The sequence below is a fragment of the Cibotium barometz genome, chromosome 24, assembly GCF_041138505.1.
Source record: "Cibotium barometz isolate CiBa-2024 chromosome 24, ASM4113850v1, whole genome shotgun sequence".
Classification (NCBI taxonomy): Eukaryota; Viridiplantae; Streptophyta; class Polypodiopsida; order Cyatheales; family Cibotiaceae; genus Cibotium; species Cibotium barometz.
In genome coordinates, this window is record NC_141069.1 from 37,537,873 (window position 1) to 37,550,069 (window position 12,197).

Genomic DNA, 12,197 nt, shown 5'->3' on the forward strand with positions numbered 1-12,197 from the left:
TACAGTTTGTATAGCTGTGAAACCAGACTTGGAGATAAGAGATGCTGACAAAGCAATGGAGGTATGCCCAGGGGCTAGTGAGTCTACTATGGTGGGACAGGTGATCCCTAGTGACCCAGAGAAATCACAGGGATTTCATCTCATTAGAGCATGCTAATGTGGAGTTTGCAAGTTTGTTTGAAGAAGAGGTATAAAGTGAGGGGGCGGATTGTCAGCATTGCCTTTTTATGATGACATAGATATTGGTGATGTTGGCATGAATCAGTAGTTATATGTGTTTGAGTATATGAATGGTAGTATGGATGTGGATACCTCATTAGATAACGCCTTGAAGGGTGTTTTGGTATTGTTTGAAGAATCTGTGGATTAGCTATGTGATGTATGTGGACTTTGAAGTATGTCTTAGTGATGATGAGGTTTTAGGTGCTGTCAGTGGATTGTGGAGTGAAGAAGATAAGCATCTTGACTATAGGACACGACACACTACTAATTTGGGATGTTTGGATAACAGTGTTTAGGTAGTGCAAGGAGTTGGGATTGATGTTGTGGAGAATAAAAGTGTGTGTGCAGGTTTTATGGAAATACAAAGGGTTGAGAAGAGCTTTGAGTTGGATGAAGAACTCAGAGCTAATAGGAATGAAGAAGATGGGAAGGGGCTGGACAAAAAGTATGATTGTGTGATGCAGCCATTTGAGAGGTGGTGCAAGCCCTTGATGCTGTTGGAATAATGTGTGCATTTTTCAATTCATGTGGTTGGATCAAGTTAGCCAATGGCTCTCGAGGATGATGATATTTCCCTTTGATCCAGGGGGATGAAAGGTGTTGAATCATATTGCTATTGTAAATAGCAATATGATCCAGGAGATGAAAGGTGTTGGATCATATTGCTATTGTAAATAGAACTATACAGGGTGTTTGTAGTAGAGAGGAGCTTAGAGTGCAAGAAAAATAAGTGAAACACATGAATGTGTTTCATCAAGGGGGGGGGGTGAAGAAGGTGAAGAAAGGAAAGACGGGAGTTGAGGAGAAGAGAAATAGAGAACTCAAAGAGGACTTTGCCAGAATTGGAAAGTCCATCCTCTCACACAAGCTTGAGGAATAGCAGCAGGAAGCCCCCTCAACACAATCCCTATAGATACAGCAAGAAAGTACCACCACAAGGCCTGTACACCTAGGACAAGAACAAAAGGGGATTGTGGTGGCAAAGCCCATCCACCTCAATCAACCATAGACAGAGCCCTCTGAACCCTATCCTATTTTTTTTGGGAAAGTATTGACACAAGCTAGGTGTAGGGGAGCCTCAACTATCTGCATAGGTGTATGATGAATGGGGCCAAGGAAATAACTACACTATAGGCGGATAACTGATGAAGACAGTGTTTGGTATGTGTCAGCTATATCAGGTGAATGGTTTGTCCTTTGATTTGAAGTTTTGTGATGATAAGTGAGTTGTTTGGTTGAGTTCCTATGGATGGAGAACAAGAGTGTATGAGTCTGATGATTGGGGAGTGGTTTCTGAGTCATGTGTTGACTTAGCCAGTATCAGCAAAGAAGTATACTATGTTGGCTGAAGGTTAGTTGGCACCAAAAATCATCCATTGATGGTTTGAAGGGTTTGGATTTGCTTGCCTAGGCTTAAGGAAATATTTTGTGGGATAGCGTTGACTGACAGAGAAGTCAGCTATATCAGCACAACAGTCAGCAGGCACGGTATATTTTTTTGGTGAGCATTTTTGAGCGAGTGCTTTTTGGTGTTTAGGCGAGCGGTTTCTCTCTCTACACTTTCTTCCCTTTACTGTCTCTCGCAGATTGCGACTCATGGTGACAGTAGAGGAGAGGAGTAGATGGATACAAGAGCACTATACAAATTGCAACTCATTTACAAAACTACCATTGCAACTCATTTACAAAGTCACCATATTATGATCTTAAACTTCCATTATATTCCCTAGAAAACTTACAAGGCCACATCATTACATGACAAACACTTACGACATGACAGGATCATTTGTACTTCTTTACAAAAACACCATATGAACGCATTTTGGTCCTCAACTATCATCTTCGCCTTTTCCATCTACCCTAACTTGCGAATGAAGGTGGAAACTTCAACTCTAAGAGGATTCTCCTTTGCCTCTTCAATGATGCCGAAATATCTCCGTATCCCAATGGCTGAAGCTGCTTTCACCTCTAGCATGTTCTTGTCTGCAAGGTCTACCACTTGGCATGTTTTGACCTTCTTGTAGAGCTCATGTACTTTAGACATTGTTGTCCATGCTTCTAAAACGGCATCCGATCTGTGTTCCTCTTCTTTGATTTGCCTGAAAGATTGAAGAGCTTTACTTAAGATGGTTGTAAACGTAGTAGTATTAGAGGGATTAATAGATGAAGCCATAACCAAGGAGTTCACAAGGAATCTATTGCAATAGGAAGATATAAGGGGAGAGTGGTGTGGGATGTGTCTAGAAGAAGAGTATTGGAACATGGCAATCTCTACTGTTTTTATAACTTTCAAAGGAATAAAAAAATTACTTTTTGAGCACTAGAATTATTATTTTAAGCATAAGAATAACTCTTTAAGAACAATTCTTATTATTTTAATGTCTTGATCGAACACTCTCTCTCTCTCTCTCTCTCTCTCTCTCTCTCTCTCTCTCTCTCTCTCTCTCTCTCTCGTGTTGTTGATATCTCACTCCAATTGCTACATCCCTCTCAAAAATCAATGCCATGGAAGAAGCAAAAAAATCCATTGTCCTAATATCAGTGAACAACAATAATGTCTAAAAACCAATATATTTTGGGCATTACAAGCTACTGAAATACATTAGTATGGATGCCGCACTCCCCAGTGGAAGAAGGAAGCTGGTATGGGGTAGGGAGCTCTACCGTAAGTGGCCTTGCAAGATCAATGCGCATGAGGGAACTGCAAATGAACCTACAAGGGATGTATGTGGCATGACATGCCAATATTGGGGCTCCATTAGAACACAAGGTGGCCACCATGATGAAGCACTAGACTATGTTGGGCTCATGGGCACTAGGAGGACTGGAGGATATGGTGCCCCCTATCCATCTGCTACTCTCGTCAAGCAATCTCACTAGTGCAAATGTTATAATGATGATGAATGGAGAGAGTCAATCGCATGCTTCAGAGATCGTACTTGTGTTTTTGCTTTCCCAAAAGCACGAGACGAAGGTGATCAATGTTGGAGCTCAAAACTAAGTGTAGAGGGTCCACCACAATGGGACGGTTATCTTCATTTACACAACACCAAATACATGTTATAAGTGTTGATGATAAATGATCTAATGAATGCTCAAACATGTTAAGTTTTCTTACTAGATCCCAAGAGGTTCGCCTCGTCATCTTTTAAACTCTCCGATCCCTGCTCTTGGGTCTAACCATGCAAAGGGGTCACCTGCTCTTTGCCTTGTGCATGGGACGGTCGCTCATCTTCATTCTCATCATCCTTGGAATGGTTGTCCTCAGATTCCTCATCTAAGTCATCCCCTTCCCACTCTTTTCGTGACCTTTTCTGGGACGATGGAGGCGTGGATTTCTTACCCTTTTTCTTCTCGGGGGTCAAATCTTGCTCGGTGGCAGGCTTCTTGCCCTTTTTGGCCACTGCATTTAACCAACATTAGAACTTTGAATTCTTGAAAAACATGCTTCATAATTCATAAAAATTAAATACTGTACATAAGGGAACATACTTTGAAACTGATTTTCCTCCTGTGGAGGAAACTCTCCCTTTGGGTAGTCTAACCACCATGGGCAAAGTATCCATGTGTCCTTGCTGAAGCTTGTTGATCCACTCTTTGGGGTACAATCATGTCTCCTCTACCTTAGACATCACCCATGTGTCTGAAGGGTGCTCAAGAATGTAGACCGACCACGTACACTACTTCTCCACCACCTAATACACAAACATTAAAGAAGACTAAGAAACCAATACAAGAGGCATGACAACTTCTCCACCATGCAAGGCGGGAAAAAAAGGGTTTTGGTACTTTATACCTGTACAAGAGGCATTGTGCTATGCATGGCAGGTGTGGTTGTTGGTCAAGATCCAAGGTGGCACACATTTGTCCTTTCCGCATAACGAATGCCTTCTCAAAATGAGACTTCCTGTAAGATTTTAGGGCATCCTTGAGACCTACTCCAGAGTCTATTGTGGCTCTTTCATGCATGCCGGCTACTATAGGTGAGCCTCCCACCAGCTTTGCATACAATTTTAGCATGTACTCGGTCAATTGGAACCAATACACGACGTTGGATCTACATGAAGAAGGCTCTGTCAGATGGAAGAATTTATGCATCCCTCAAGCAAACTCGCACTAGAGCCAATATGTTAAGCAGCCTACATTTCCTACATTGTAAACAAACATTAGATTTCTAATTACTTTTAAAAAATGTAATGCATCAAGAGAGCTAGAGATCTTACTCTTTATTTGTGAAACATGTGCTTGAGCAATCTCTATTAGCTTTGGAGTAGTGAATTTGCCAGCCTTTTTATCCCAGCCCTGGTACGAGATCACTTAAAAAAAAACTCTTTCCCATAGTTGGGGTTGGCAATTTGTGCTAGCTTATGTCCCCTTTTAGTGAAAAGTGTCTCCATATCCTTCAGGGAATCCCTATAGTTCTTGTCGAACATTTCTACATTTATAATGTACTCTCTACTCCCTCGCTCAAGCAAGCCACTGATCTTGAACATGGCATCGAAGTCCGATTGCAATGCATTTATATTTATTTAAGAAACATACTTTGAAATCAAAACATAAATATAATTCAAAATCAAAACATGCTTTAATGCGCACACACCTTGAAAACTAATCGTGACAAGAGTGACATGGGAAGCTTCAACCTTTGGATCTGTTAGGTCCTCGATGAGTAAACACTTTTTGGCCCATGCACAATCATCATCACTAAACTTTGACAACAACAATTGTGGATCGGCAAGACCCACATGCTACATCATAAATATATCATGTGCCATTGTGTTCGGCACATGAATGGTAGTGACCCTAAAAAATTTGCATGCATTTAATGTTTGTTCATTTCATAAACCAAAAAACATTATAAAATGCACTTACTTGTTGATCATTCGCAGCATCAACAAGAACTCTGCCTCCTCTTCCTCTCAAGGAACTAGACCACTCTGTAATTCACCTTGGGAATCCTCTCTTTTTTTGACTTGATTGGTATTCATCCATTCTTGCCAAACTTTGAGTTGATGGTTGCCATCCCAAACAACAAACATCTTCCCAACCATGTGTTGCCATCCTTTAGTCTCCTCTAATATCGTGTCAAAATCATCTGACAATGCTAGGTCGTGGCCGGCTGCACTTCGACAATCGAATGGAATGGGTGCTTTGCTTGGGAATCCCTCTGAGACAATGAATGTCACCATTTTGGATTGATATTTGCTCTCCTTGATGCTTCTGATCAACCCCTCTATAGAATCCTCGTTCGTGTAATTTGCTAGGTTTTCAAGGAGGCAACAAAGTGGCACTCTAGGAAGGCGGTTTTGGTTGTCGACCAAGTGGTCTTCCACCTAATTCGTAGAGATGTGTCGATCAACCACTTGGCCAAAACTCTCTTTCGCAGACTCCTCTTCTTCTACAATCGTGGCACTACTGCTGGGTGGCCACACGATTTTCGGCGGGTGTTGAAGAACTAGCTTCCATAGTCAATAGTAATTATGAGGTGTTTGTTGTAACCTCTCTTGATGTGGCCACTTGTGATATGCCCAGATCTTGTGAAAGAGCGATCTCCTCTTGCGATCTGGTGAACCCCTTTGATTGAAAACGAGTGCGTGGGCGCATTTTGTATTGAATATGCATCCATATTTAAGAATAGTTCTTAAATTAATCTTCTATCATTAAGATGTGATGTAATTATTTTAAATTAGTCTTTTATTATCATTAATTTTTTATTCCAATTACAATTACATGTGATGCACTATCTCTAAAATTACATGTGATGCACTATCTCTAAAATTTGAAAAATCATTATGCCATTTATATGAATTAAAACAAGTTTACCTCCTGGAGAATTTTGATGATTGAGAACTCTTCGATGTTGAGGGCAAGTGAGGACCACTACCATTTGAGGGTGTTGAAACCGTTGAGACTGCTTGAGGGCATTCAAACCGTTGAGATCACTTGAGGGCATTGAATCCGTTGAGATCACTTGAGGGCATTGAAAGAGAGGGTGCGAGTTTGATGAGAGAGAGAGAGAGAGAGAGAGAGAGAGAGAGAGAGAGAGAGGGCGATTGTTGAGAGGGCTTGAGAGAGAAGGCAAGTGTTGACTTGAGAGAGAGAGAGAGAGGGCAAGTGTTGAGAGAGCTCGAAAGAGAGGGTGAGTGTTTACTTAGAGAGAGAGAGAGGGTGAGAGAGAGAGAGAGAGAGAGAGAGAGAGAAGGTGACTGTTGAGGGCTTTTTTGTGAGCCCAAAGGCTTTACAAGCTGTTGCACAACCATAGCCATAGCCATAGCCACGTAGCCTGCGTGGCCATGCAGGCTAGCCGTGTGGCTTGTGGCCTTTGCCACGCACATGGCCGCCACGTGTAATGCTCGCGTGCAGGTATTACAAGCGGCGTGGCCATGTGTAATGCCCGATTATTACAGGCATTACACGTGGTAAGGCCACATGGACTAAATAGTCAATGTGGTTAACCTAGAGTCCATGTGGCTAACCATATGGACTATTAAGTCCATTAACAAGTCCACGTGGTGTGGCCACGTGGACTAACAGTCTACATGACCACACCATGTGGACTATTTAGTCCACGTGGCACTATCACGTGTAATGCCTGACCTCATGCATTATAGGTGGCCACACCACATGGACTATCTAGTCCATGTGGCATGCCACATTGAGCCACGAGTGTCACTTATGGTGACACACATGGCTATGAAACACACGTGGTGCTAACTGATTGGCACCACAGGTGGTTCACATGGCGCCCATGTGGACTGCACCACCACGCAGTCCATGTGGGCACCACGTGTAGTGCACAATGCACATGGCGTCATGTCGTGCACTATGTGGCAGCCATGCATGGCATGGCTGTGTGGCATGCATGCCATCAGCCCACTTGCCATGGCTGGTGGTATTCAGGAAACTTGTGGCATGGCTTGCATGCCACCGGATGTGCTGGATGAGGGCCCAAGTGCCATCTCCTCGAAGCACCACCTCCTCTCCCAAGCACCCCCTCCTCCTAAGCGTCCCCTCCTCCTAAGCGTCCTCTCTCCCAAGCGTCCCCTCTCCTATCACCCTCTTGAAGCGCCCCCTCTCCTATCACTGCAAATAATTTAGGCCAAATTTCTCTTTATTCTCCATGATCTTGCAGACGCCCACTTTCTATCGCCCTCTCCAAATGCCCCCTCTCCTATCACTGCGAGTAATCAAGGTAGAATTTCTCTTTATTCTCCATCAGCGTACAGACACCCACTTTTGTGTTTTTTTAATGCGCCATGGCCACGCCATCATTAGAGGAGCTTACCATGGAGTGTATCATCTTGCAAGGATACATGGCGCTTGTTGAGATGTACAAGAATGACTCAAACAATCCATACTTGTACCAAGCTAGAGAGATTTTAGGGAGTTTATTATTGGAATTGAAGAAAATAATCAAAGCAAAGGAGAACAACCGGGCAATGATCGATATGTTCGAGCTCAGAGTATGAAGTGAAATTGCTTACTAGAGTACATACAACGTCATCAATGATGAGAATGAGCAATTAATTAGGAATATGGCCCAATCAATGGTTGCACGTCGTAGAGCCTAATGAGTGTATTTCCTAAGTACTGAGGTTTGTAATAATGCTAGCATTACTTCATAATGCCAACTTCTTTGATGTAGTAATAATACTGGCACTACTTCATAATGCCAACTTCTTTGATGTAGTAATGTTGGCACTACTTCATAATGCCAACTTCTTTGATGTAGTAATAATGTTGACACCACTTCATAGTGCCAACATCTTTAATGTATTTGTCCAATTTTTTATATCTTAATGATGGTTATGTTTTTTTATGTTCATCTTGTAAACCATGATGAAGGAGAGAGAGGAGAGAGAGATGTACGGATGTTAATTTTTAGATATATATATATATATATAATTTTTAATTTTTAAAAATTATTTAAAAAATTTAAAAATATAATTAAATTATAATGGTTTAATTAAAAAACGACCAAATTTTTTAAGGGTGTTAATCACCATTCAGTACTTGTGTACTCCCTTTCTATTGTGCCATTCTTTTTTGTTCTTGTGTACTTCATTTTTGCTCCTCTTTATATAATGAGTTGTACAATCACATTCCCATCTTTTAAGAAAGAGCTGAGTTTCAAAAATGGATGAGTTGTGGTGAGTGCAAAGTTTTTACATGGGCAAGTAGCTCCCCACTCATTTTATGGATTGCAAGCCATAGTAAGTATTGGGACCCAAGAGTTTCACATCCCTCTCTCGAGGCAATCTCTAATCATGAGGGGGAGGAGCTCTACATATTTGAGGACTCTCTATCACAGCTAATTACTCAAAAATAGTTGATTCTTCATTGAACTCAAATTCACAACAACAACCAATAGTAGCCATCTTAGACAGCCCGCCCAGAGGTCTTCCAAATCATAAGAATGTGATAGATTTATGAAGCCCCTTTCAAGATAACAACAAAATCGATGCATCGGGCTCATCTAATGTTGCAAGAGGACATGGTAAGAGCATTTTAGAATACCTTTTCAACATGAAGAAGGGAAACACATTAACAAAGATTTTGTTAAATGTCAAAGAGGTTATCAAGGCTGTGGAGATTCCTAGAGAATATAATGGTGATACTGCATTTGAGTTCCCACCGACCATGGGAACATGCTCAGGAATGGACTCCAAGAGCATAAGTATGATCCCCACTGGTGGTCAAAGCCGCGAAGCCATTACCTAGGTAGTTTGAAGTGTGTTAATGAACCTTGCCCATGTTTAAAGAACCATAGGATGTCAAATACATCACATTTTACTGGAAGCATGATAAAGGCACCAACCATCAGAGAGGAGTGCAACAATGGATCTGGGAAGCTCCTTTGCCATTACTACTCAATTCTAGCAATGTGCATTGCTACATGCAATTCCTACATCTATTATGTGATGCCCTCCAACGAGACGATGAGGAGATTAATGATACACATTGACACCCATCAATATAATGTATGTGTAGGCATATCAAAGGCACTAATTGATAGGATAAGGCAAATGGTGTCCAGGGTGCTAGGGATGGATGATAATGCTGAGGCAAGGAATGTACAAATGTGTGTGGAAAAAGGAATTGTAATGGCAGCACTAGTGCAAGAAGGTGGTTCCTCACATTTCATTGGGGAACAAGAGTTCATCAACATTGCAGAGGAGATGGGACCACTAGTGCAAGACAGCTCTGGTAGGCTAATCTGGTTGGTAAATTAGGTTTGTGTAAAAGAGTTACTAAAATCTACATAACTAAATTGTAATATTTGAATAATTTATTTTTTAAGGTTTTAGAGGTCAGTCATTGCAGCCCAACAAGGGTCTTTCAAAGGAGAGCTTTGGCTTGGATGCAATTTTGAAGCTGAAGCGAGAGTGCACTTACAACTTCTTCCACGGAAGAAGGTTCCTAGGTCAAGGGTCCTCAGGTGAGAAGTGCTATGTTTTTGAGATGTCCACCACTCGCTTCAGGGTTGGATTTGGTGAATCGAATGCGACGGACTGGCTCTACCAACCTGCGACATGCATGGATACAGTTTGACCACACCCGCAGATTGGGTGACCATGTCTTGTCATGTATATGATCCAAGGTAGCAAATTACCAACGTAGATTATTTAGGTAGTTAGAGTAAGCTAATTGTACAACCTCTTAAATGACTATTGTTTTCATGTAGCATGCAAGATCTTCTCTCCATTACGACATGTGAAATGAAAGAGGATATGGAGGCCCAAGTAGGAAGAATCTCTGAGTGAGTGCAAAAGAATCTAGCAAACGAATTTGTGAATGATGATATCAAAACATATATTTTATGTGTTAAATACAAGAAGCCAGTGGAGCTTAACTTTCCCATTAAGCAAGCATCCAAAAATATCATCTCTTTGGCTTCATTGTCACCCTTGACCTATCCAAGCTAGAAATATATCTCAGTGAAACGCCACACCATCAAACAAACAACACCACAATGGAACTCTCACTTTCCTTCATATTCCTACCGAGTCCTCATAGAAGAAATTTTTTACAGCTCCATATTAGCTAGCGATTCATTGCAAAAATAAATATTCACTACTACTCTGGAACACCTCAAAACAAGGTACATCCGACCTCAATACACTCTTCACATAAATAGTCTACAAGGATTTCAAAGGACCGAATAACAGAGTGTCAGGTTAAGTCGGTTGAAAGTGTAGAAGGGTAGAAATCGAGCTGAGAGAAATCCATTTAGGGTCAAATATGACAGCCCGAAGTCTATTAGAGTCAGATAGAGTTTTGTGAGCTGGAGGATGTCAGACAGGGTCAGCTAGAGGTCAGCTAATGTTAGATAAGGGGCTGTAGTGCTCAATCATTGTGGGATCTAAGGTGTTTGAGGGTTTGTAAGTGTCAGAGGACACAAAAGTGGAAAGGTATGAAGTCAGCTGAGTCAAGGATGAATTAGATAGGAGTTAGTATAGTGTTGACCCTCCTTTGAGTCCTCCTTTGACCCTCCTTTGAGTCCTCCTCCACTAGCCCATCCTCCTCTCACCCCTCTTCTGAATCCTCCCCTCCTCTGACTCCTCTGTTCTACCTCCTCTGATTCCTCTTCCGAGTTCTCTATTTTGCCTCCTCTAACCCCTCCTCTGAGTCCTCCAATCCTCTGACCCCTCCTCTCAGTCCTCCAATCCTCTGACCCCCTCCTCTCAGTCCTCCAATCCTCTGACCCCGTCCCTAGCTCCTCCTCTGACCCCTCCTCTAAGTCCTCCAATCCTCTGTTGACTCCTCCTATAGCTCCTCCTCTAACTCCTCCTATGACCACTCCTGTGAGTCCTCCTCCTTTGACCCCTCCTCCTCTGACTCCTCCTCTGACCTTTAAATTAGGCATTTTGTGTCAAAGAGATCTTGCCTGGGTTGGGCTAATTTTGGTTAGTATAAAAGGATTTTCTTTTAGCTAGGATTAGAGAAGTTTTGTACACTGTAGGAGTCATGGTGCTTAAAATATGTAGTCAGATGACCTATATTTGAATGAGCAGGTAGACCTAAAAGTCGTCAGATTACATACATGTGGGAGAGTTAGCTAGCTATAGCCAGAGGGCTTTAGAGGTTAGGTAGCTATGGGCTGAAGACTGAGGCGCAAATTTTAGAAATCAAATCTAAGAGGCTAAAAGACTTGTACATCACAAGATAGGGTCAGTTTGAGAGTCAGATGGAGTCAGTTGAGATGTCAGAGGGTTTGGGGGTTCATCAATTTGTGTTGGAGGCTAATAAGAGATCAATTAGAGTTAGATTTGATAGTTGGAAGTGAGGCAGAGTCAGATGGAACTTTATAGTGGGTTCGAGGACATCAACAGGTGTCAGTAGGTATTAGAAGAAGATCAATAGGGTTTTGTTTATATGGGATCTAAATGCTTTGAAGCTTTGGGAGCTCCAAAGGATTCTGGAGTGATGAAATCAGAGTCACTTGAGATCTGATGATTGGTTCAGCTAAAAGTCTGACACAATGTCAACAAATGATAGATTAAGCATTGTAAAGGGTGTATAAATCATAAGGATCAAGTTGCTAACGTTTGGATTCATTAGGCTAACATCTGGAGTTAGCTAAGTTAGAGTGGGATTAGCTAACTGAGGGAGGAGTCAGCTGAACCATGCAGGACTAAAACTAAGTATCTGCTGAATCGGGCAGACAGAGAACTGATGTCCTACAGAGGGTTTTCAAGATTAGTTGGGATCAGATTGGAGTCTGTGCTTTGGGGTTTTATGGGATTATAGTGCTTTTGTTTTTTTGTTTTGTTTTGATTTTAATATAATATAATCAATGTGAGTTGTGTAGCTTTTCTAATAGGGAATTAGAATTGCACACAGATAACATATTTTACAAAAGGCAGAGATGCATTGCAGGAAGAGCGCAACATCATCGCCTCCGTCAATCTGAGACATGGGGTCTCTTAAGAGGAAGAATGTTTCTCTTTCAGCGTCCACCTCGTTGCTTCCAA

General features: G+C 41.8%; 2 long non-coding RNA genes across 2 annotated transcripts in view; one reads left to right on the forward strand and one right to left on the reverse strand.

Moving 5' to 3' along the window:
• The window catches only part of LOC147625257 (uncharacterized), a 176,108-nt gene that overhangs the window by 142,503 nt on the left and 21,408 nt on the right, over window positions 1-12,197 (forward strand). The gene's annotated exons all lie outside the window — the stretch shown is intronic.
• LOC147625258 (uncharacterized) lies at window positions 3,592-4,364 on the reverse strand. Its single transcript, XR_015269032.1, has 3 exons — window positions 4,019-4,364; window positions 3,715-3,902; window positions 3,592-3,625 (listed from the first exon to the last, which is right to left on the reverse strand). It is a non-coding gene; the product is annotated as an uncharacterized LOC147625258 (long non-coding RNA).